Consider the following 9825-nt stretch of genomic DNA (forward strand, 5'->3'; position numbering starts at 1 on the left):
CTTCGGCGGAGAAATTGGCGGAGATATACGTGAGAGAGGTGGTGTCTCGGCACGGGGTGCCGATCTCGATTGTGTCAGACCGTGATGTGCGCTTTACTTCCAGATTCTGGAAGAAATTCCATGAAGAGCTGGGTACTAAATTGCATTTTAGTACCGCATACCATCCCCAGACAGACGGTCAGAGCGAGCGGACAATTCAGACATTGGAGGACATGCTCCGAGCGTGTGTATTAGACTTCGGGGGTAGTTGGGATGCGTATTTACCATTGGCAGAGTTTTCCTACAACAACAGCCATCATTCGAGCATTGGTATGCCGCCTTTCGAGCTGTTGTATGGTAGGAGGTGTCGGACTCCCATTTGCTGGGGAGAGGTGGGACAGAGAGTGATGGGCAGCACGGAGATCATACTCCAGACAACAGAGCAGATTCAACAAGTGAGACAAAGATTATTGACTGCCCAGAGCCAACAGAAGAGTTATGCAGACAGGCGCCGATCCGAGCTTGAATTTCAAGTCGGCGACTACGTTCTCCTGAAGGTCTCTCCTTGGAAAGGAGTGATTCGATTCAGGAAGAGGGGCAAATTGGGGCCCCGGTATATTGGGCCATTTCGTGTGGTTGCAAGGGTAGGCCGGGTAGCCTATCGGTTGGAGTTGCCAGCGGAGTTGGGTCAGATCCATGACACTTTTCATGTGTCGCAGTTGAGGAAGTGCATAGCCGATGAGTCGGCAGTGGTTCCATTGGAGGATATTCAGGTGGATGCGAGCCTGAATTACGCGGAGAGACCAGTGGCTATCAGGGATCGGAAGATCAAGGTTCTGAGGAACAAGGAAGTACCTCTGGTGTTGGTTCAATGGCAACACCGTAAGGGATCAGAAATGACTTGGGAACCGGAGCGCGAAATGCGGGAGCAGCATCCGGAACTATTTGCAGAATGAGACTTCGAGCGCGAAGTCTAATCCAAGTGGGGGAGAATTGTAACAGCCCGGAATCTCAGGTATTATTAAAATTATGTTTTTGGGGTGATTTAAGAGGGGACTCGGCGAGTTGGAGCCTAGACTCGCCGAGTAGGATCGCGGACTTGGTCGCGGGTCCGCGGCTGGACTCGACGAGTCCAGATATGGACTCGGCGAGTCGACGCTGTTCAGCAGAAACCCTAACCGTTCAGTTTGGATTGTATTTAACGCCTCTTAGGCCGTCATTTTCAGTCTTTTGGTCAATTGAGAGGAACCCTAATCGCTGTGGACGCCTAGAGCAAGGGAAAAAGCTTTGGAACTTGGAAGAATTGGTTAGGCAAGAAGAAGAGGGATTTGGCTAAAGGAATATCAAGGAGGATTGAGTCCTGAGATTTGGGGGACACAAAGAGTGCGTTTTCAGGTAATACTCGGACCAAATCTGTTATTTTGATGTATTTATGAAATTAGGGTTTATAGAACCCATTTAGTGATTTGATGATGAAATGCCTTGTTACCCCCACGATTATAGTCTTGTATTAGGACCTTTAGAGGTCCAGAAGGTCCCATGCATGTGTCCTTTGGGACGAGACCTATCTCAGGAAGCAGTTACTCGTCTGCATGGCATGGACTCGCCGAGTTGTTCTTCAGACTCGGCGAGTAGCTTGAAGATGTGCTGGGACTCGCCGAGTTGTTCATCAGACTCGGCGAGTGGAGTCGGGGTGGCCCCGCGATTCTTCCACGAGGACCTCGTCGAGTCAAGAGGTATACTCGACGAGTAGAAAGGGAATATTCAGGAATCTGTGAGGACGACTAGACTCGCCGAGTCGCCATGGTACTCGCCGAGTCCAGTCGAGTTGACCGTTGACCAGATTTGACCTAAGTCTGACTTCTTAGGGATAGTCACACTTAGCTGAGATGAGTGTTAATGAGTTATGTAATGTTATAGGAGGGTTGTAGCTCGTTGGTTTGTGCGCAAGTGATTTCAGGAGCTGCTAGCTTTCAGCATTTACGAGGTGAGTCTTCTCACTATACTGTACCCGGAAGGGTTCGACTGTGTGACCGGAAGGTCGAATATGTTATGTGATATGTATGCTATATGTGGTAAGTTAAGTGTTATATGGATGTGTATGCTATGTGTGGTAAATTAAGTGTTATATGTGCTATGTATGATATGTGGGCCGGAAGGCAATATGTTATGGGCCGGAAGGCGATTATGTTATGGGCCGGAAGGCGTTGTATTGAGGACCAGAAGGTCAGGGCCTGGAAAGGCGTATGTGTGTAAGTGTATATTGGGGAACTCACTAAGCATTTATGCTTATAGTCGTTGTGTATGTATGTATTTCAGGTACTAGCGAGGACCGTGGGAAGGCGCCGGCATGATCGATACACACTGAAGATTGTTTTAGGATCTTGGGAGTTTGAATAATTGTATTGACCGAATAATTAAACTGTTTATGCCTTGTTTTTAATGGAAAATGTTATGTTTAAAAATGAAAAAATTGTTTGAAAAATTTGAGTTGTTACATTGGTCCTTAAGGGATCTATATATAGTGAGGCAATTAGGGTTATCTACCAAGGAAACCCTAATTTGGATGCTTAAGCCCTAAGCAACCCATGGAGCCCTTTTCTCAAGGCCTTGGACGATTTCATATGGGCTTCCCCCATAGAATTCGTCCACCTTATAATATAAGGCAATCCATGGCCCAAATTGCAATTATCTTATAATTACAATTCCAGTCCCTTAAGTTTAATTAATCTCTTTTAGTCACAAAACTAATTATCAATTAATTATTGACTAATATTAATTAAACAATATGATTTCTCCTTTAATATATTATTCCCAAAATATATTAATAAATTATATTTAATCCTTTCTCTCCATAATTCATCCTATCAAGTTGCTTTGGTGAAGGCAACCCAAAAAGACCATGCACCATCGGGTCAAGCACATACCAAAATAGTTATGGACTTAGACACTAATCCAACACATCCAGATTGGCCCTAAAGATCCGATGGCGATCCTCCATCAACTCGATGATACCCTACTTGATCGACCCAAACATCACCAAGGTTGCATCAAGGATGCCTCTAGTAATCTTAGAAGCAATGAACTTGCATAATCCCTCATCAAATGGTTCGGTGCCCGAGCCCGATCTAGAGCCAGATCCTGAACCTCCTACCCTACCATGTATCATCACCATGTTGAAACATAACACATAAACAATTAGTATACACACGAGGAGGCTCACACTCTCGAAGTTTATTGAATTCATCACGACGTTCCTTGTCTTGGGTATAGATCATGTGTTTCCAGTAGTACGGGCCCGATAGTACATTCCACACCTATCTATACCCTCCCCAAGGACAGTCTCGAATCCCCCAAGTCACTTCCTTTCTATCTATTACTCCTCTCATACCATATAGCGTACTATGCGCCAAGACATGTTCTAGGAACTCCATAGAGTTCCTTTCCTCACCATTCTCCGTCCTCAGCTACAGAAGGAATCCTCTCTAATGCCATTTAACTACCACACGAATACAGTTACATATTATCAATACTAGATAACTCTTCGAATGAAAGGTCCCACACTATAACAATTGGACTCTAACAAGAGTTGGGCAATAGAGTTAAACCTAACCTTGTAAAATTATCTAATCTCAGCAATACGTAACCAAACACATTCATCCACTAGTTAGTTGGTACTAATGAGAATTCCTAAAGGCACAAAGCATGCAATATTCGAGCATAAAGCAATTTGAATCAGAACATAACCTAAACATACTATCCTATCAAATAATTGATCTCATACTAGCATGCAAATCTAAAAGCTCATACAATAGGGACATAAAGGGATCTCTCCTAGCATTCTATCATGGAGAGCAGATCCTTAGTCCTATTCTAGCATATGATTCTCATATCATAGAAATAAACATTTAATGTGTATGGTTATTTTTGGAAAACTTACTTGAGCTCAGCAGATTACACACATCACACTCCCTTATTTTATTATAAATTTCTTAATAAAATATTTCTTTTTATGAAAATCTACCAAATCCTCAGTTTGAGTTTAGACACGCCTGAGAGTATGCCTGAATCCTTCAAGCCAATGCTCTGATACCAACTAGTAACATCCCAAATTTTTCAAAAAAAAATCATTTTTAATTCATTTCAAACATCTAATAATCATGTCAAAACAACTGAAAGTGTATCATAGTGAAATCACATCAGAGTACAAAATCACATAATGTGGAAAACATGGGCGGATGCGGTACGATCAAGACGGACCCTTCCCTTTTGAGCCAGAAGTACCTGAAACATACACTGAAACCCCCAAGAATAAAGCTTAGTGAGCTCCCCCAAAATACCCCATAGCTTACATAGATAATGATCAAAACATAACTACGTCTATTTCAACCCCCCCCCCCTCTTCAGTCTCTTTCAACCGATATTGTAGCATCCAAATCCTTGAGGTACTTAAATTCTTGAATTTTTGCATTTTGGAGGAGGCTCATGACATGAGCCATAGTGGTCACGATGTGAGAATGCCCATTGACCATTTGACCTGTATCCTTGAACCTCACAACGTAAGGCATAAGGTCTCACGACATGAGCCAAGTTTGATGACCCAAAACCCTAATTTTCGAGTATTAATGGAATAAGAGGGCTAGGAACGTCCATCCTCATCCTCTCTCACTCTCTACACCCAGAAAACCCTAACTTCGACTTCCTTGAGACTTTAGGCCTTTTCTGGTGATTTTGAAGAGCTTACTTAGAGGTTTTTGGTTCTTTGAAGTGGAAGAAGGCTCTTGTAGTGCTTCATTTTGGCAATCTAGCTTCTACCACTTGGATTTGCTGAGCTTTTGAGTAGTTGTAAGTCATAAAGCTCTTATCATTTTGCCTTAAGCATGCTAGATCTAAGCTTTTGAACCTTTCTTTGCATGGTTGGGTTGTTTAACATGCATTAGATCCATAAATTTGGCAACTTTATGGATAATTGAGACATCTTCTATATGTGAGTCCTTGGATCCGAGTTTTGGTGTGGGTTTTGGACTCCAAGATTGAGTCTTGATCTTAATACCCTTCTTTTGATCTATTTAGTGTCTAAGTGATGCATTGGACATGGATGACTGAAAGGCTATGATTTTTATGGTCCTTAGGGTTGAGGAAGGTGTTCTGGAAAGTCCCAATGAATGTCTTAAAGGATTAAGAGCTTAATGCTCAAAGTTGGTCAGAATCGATCTCACAACATGAGCCAGGTGGTTGTCCCGATCTGAGGATCCTGTTGGATGAGTGAAACTGATTCGACTCGTCGAGTGGGCCCGAGTCGAGTCTATCCTCACGACGCGAGCCTTAGTGGTCATGATGTGCGGGTGAACTAAGGAGAAAGTTGACCTTTTACCTTAGGCGTTGACTTTTAACATGAGTTGACTTTTGGTCAACTCTTGGTTTTGAAGGGCAGATCTAAGGTTTGACTTGCACGATTATCTAGGTGTGCAGTAGCACCAGAGTAGCTGATTGTGAGAGCAAGTAGTTAATTATCGATCGAGAGGTGAGTTTTCCTTCGCTGTATCCATGGTCGAAGGCATCAATTCCAACCCACTAGTTTATGATGTAGTATGAGGATTGTCTTTGTAACAATTATCAGTTATGCCTATATTTTCTTGATGACTCTATGATTCTTGTTATGATAATATGTGGTAGTAGTAAGGGGTAAAAAAGACCCGGTATCTGGTTGAAATAGACTAAAGGGGATTGCAAGAACCCATATATGCTTGATAGTATCTGGTTGAAATAGACCACATGGGAGTGCAAGCACCCATATATGATTGATAGTATCAAGTTGAAATAGACCGAAGGGATAGGCAAGCACACAAATATGCTTGTTAGTATGTTTCTTTAGTATGTGGTATTTTGGGGGAACTCACTAAGCTTTGTGATTACTGTTTTCAGTTTATGTTTCAGGTACTTCTAGTTCGAAGAGAGAAGGACCGACCTGATCGCACTGCATTACCCTTTGGTTTCCGCATTTTGAGATTTTGGAAATTTGTACTCTGATAACATGTTACTACAATACACTTTTGACTATTTTGTTTCTAGTATAGCATGATTTAAATGAATTTAAAAACAAAATTTTATCCGTATTTTTGGGATGTTACAAGTTGGTATCAGAGCCTTGTTTTGAGGGATTTGGGCTCTCGGGTTTTCCTGGACTCAAATTGTGACATCCCCATTTTCACGGCCAGAAAAGACCGATTTTTGTTTATGCTTTATAAAAATCAGAGTACCACTTTTAATAAAAATGTTGCGGAATTTGTTCCCAGAAAAACACCATAAATACGTTATCAAAGCATTTCCGAAGAAACGTATTTTATTCATTTTAAAACATTTGGGATGTCATCGTGAATACAGAAACATAAGCATAAACAGAACTTACATTCATTTACACTAGTGATCTATATATCCTTAATCTCTCAATGTAATGTCACTTCATATTGATGCCTGTGATATAAATAAACTGAGTGGGTCAGGTTGGGAAACCTGGTGAGTACATAGGGTTTTCAACCCACAATAATATAATTATTATGTTTAAACAATCAAACAATCAACCCAATTACCCATCCCCGTTATCTTCTTTACTCTTAAGGATCTATCCTAAGAGTCATCTATCCTGCATTTGTTTATTCTGAAGTTCCTTGCTTCTAGGGTTATAGGATTGGCACTAAATCCATAGCTTCCAATGCTCGTTCGTAAAGCACTAATTCCATAACTGCTATAGTTTATTCATCGGGGACTAAATCCATAAATACCAGTGTTTATCTAATAGGTACTAAGTTCATAGCTACCAATTCCTAACATGTAATAAGTCCATAGCTACCAGTGTTTATCTAGTAGGTACTAAGTCCATAGCTACCAATTCCTAACAGGTACTAAGTCCATAGCTACCAGTGTTTGTCCAATAGGAACTAAGTCCACAACTGTCGATGTTATTTATTAGGCACTAAGTCTATAGATGTCTATGTTTACTCACATCATCTTTTATCTCTCATCATTCATCTATCCATGTCATACCCAACATATTTATATATATAAAATACGTATACAGTTTAAATCATTTAAAACATGTATAAAAACTTTCATCCAGCATAGACAGCAAGTACCCAGATAATATGCACACATGGCACGTAATTTATATAAAATACTTCATATCTATGTGTAAGATGAAAGGGAACATGCACTCACTTGATACGGTGGTGACTCGGTACTCGGACAGCACTTCGTTACTCTTAAAACAATTTCCCTCGACAAAACCTTGTATCATTACCACTAGGGTTTAGTTCAGTATTTACCGAGACTAATTTAATAGTCTAGCTGTTATTATTATATAAGCGTTAAACAACACTATATAACTCATAATAATAGCCCAAATAATTATTTGAAGGTCCTAATAATGTTACTATAATTAATTAGAAGCTATATTAAAAATAGCGTAGGCGTAACTCACTTACAGCAGGTTTTATCGAAAACCGGGCTTTGCTTGGAGCAGCGTTTCCAAAACCGAAAGACCCCTTTTTCTCGGGACTCTGGGAGCCTCGGGGCTTCTCTCGGGTGCTAGGGGTTTTATCTAGGGTTTAGGGGTGGTTTGGGGAGCTAGAGAGAGAAAGAAACTAGAGAGAGAATGAAGAAAGGTGTGAAAAACTCAGAAAAGCTCGCATGCTATTTATAGCCTCAGCAGCCTTGGACTACGCTGCGTGTCCAGTAGCTACGTTGGGCGTAGTCTCAGATAGGGTTGCCACCACGGATCCAGCTGTCTCGCACTCGTCGGAAGGATAAGGCCGAAGGTACGCGGTGCGTACCGGATGTTGTATGCGGGGCGTAATGCGAGGCTATGTGGTGTGATCCGAAGCGAAGCCTTGGTCAGCAAGCAACGGCTCGGATACGGCCACGTCATCAACCTCTCGCAAATTTCACAATTTTACACTCCGACTTCTAAAAATCATATCTTTTGCATACGAGCTTCGTTCTCGACGTTATTTATATCCACGCGTAGGCGGGAACGTACTCTACAACTTTCGTTTAGACTCCGTCGGCTAATTTTGACTCGATTTTAAATGTTGTATTTTTAACAGACCGGGACACGATTGGTCCGTTAAAAATTCATAACTTCTTCATCCGACGTCCATTTTCGTCTGTCTTTTTATCGTTACGCTACTATTAACGAGATCTTCGATTCTCATTTAGGCTGTGTCGGCTAAAAACCGCTCGATCTAATATTCGAACTTCGGGCTGTACACTGCTAAGCCGAAACTTCGAAAAATCATAACTTCCTCATACGAAGTTAGATTTGGGCGTTCTTTCTATGGACGCTCTCGGTTTAACGTATTCTACGACTTTCGTTTAGATCACTAAGGCTGAATATCGATCTATCGTAAATTCACTATTTACATTTCCTGGTGTCGAGTCGGTTCCGTCGCAAAACTTTGACGGGTCATAACTTCTTCGTTATAACTCGGATTTCGGCGTTCTTTATATGTACGGAAACCTCATGACATATTCTACAACTTGGTTAAGATTATTTATGCTAAATAATCTTTGTCGAAAAGTCATTTTCGACCCCTATTATCTCTTAATTGACTAGCCCAGATCTACGAGCATTACACAAATCAAGGGTTTGGTAGATTATTCCATAAAAAGAAACATTTTAATCTAAGGATTTTAATAAAAGAAAAGGGGTGCGATGCATGCAATCAGCCGAGCTCAAGTTAGATTAGGGGCTAAGGATCTGCTCAAAATTTCATGATAGAATGCTAAGAGAGATGCCTTTATGTGCCTATCTGTATGAGTTTTTAGATTTTCATGCTAGTATCAGATCAGTTACTTGTTAGGATGGCCTGTATAGGGTATGTTTTGAGTTGAATTGCATGATGCTCGAATGTTGCATGCTTTGTGCATTAGGAAATTCTGTTGATACTGGCTAATTAGTGGATGAATGGATTAGATATTATTGTGATTGGATAATTTTAGAAGGATAGGTTTATCTCTATTGCACAACTCTTGTTTGAGTCCAACCTTTGTAGGGTGGGAGTTATCATTCGAAGAATTATCTAGTACTAGTAGTATGTAATTGTGTTTATGTAATAGTTAGGTAGTATTTATGGAAGTTCCTTCTGTAGCTGATAGTAGAAAGGGGTGAGGAAGGGAGTCTTAGGAGTCCCTGAGAGATGATTGGGTGTGTAGGATGCCTTTTCGTTTAAGGAATGTATCAGTTGGGAAGAGTGACTTGGAGGAGCCGAGGTAGTCCTTGAGGAGGGTGTAAATAGGTGTGGAAGGTAGTAATGGGTCCGCACTACTAAAATCACATGATTTATACCCGAGACCAGGAAAACCCCGATGAATCTAGGGAACTCGAGAGTGTAAAACTTATCATGTGTTTGCTAATTATTTATATGGTTATGTTTCAGCATGGTGATGACACGTCATGGAGCGGGGGGTTCAGGATCTGGATCAGGTTCGGGTGCAAGAATCGAACTGATTGAGGAGAGGTTGCGCGAGTTCATTGTACCCGAGGTTACTAGAGGCATCCTTGATGCGACCCCAGTGATGTCCGAGTCAATCAAGGAGGGTATCATTGAGCTGATGGAGGATCGCCATTAGATCTTTAGGGTTGATTTGGCCGCTAGCCAGTCAGGGGCCCGCACACTCTCCTTCAAGGATTTCAAGGGATGTGGGGCACCAAATTTCTTTGGGGTGAAGGACCCCATAATAGCCAGACATTAGATAGTTGACATTGAGTGTGCTCAAATGAAGAGCTTCTGCCCTAAGTGGTTGAAGGTCAGGTTCGCTGCAGGATGTTTGAGGGAGCGGGCCCGAGAC

Source organism: Lactuca sativa, chromosome 1 (assembly GCF_002870075.4).
Source record: "Lactuca sativa cultivar Salinas chromosome 1, Lsat_Salinas_v11, whole genome shotgun sequence".
NCBI classification, from domain to species: Eukaryota; Viridiplantae; Streptophyta; class Magnoliopsida; order Asterales; family Asteraceae; genus Lactuca; species Lactuca sativa.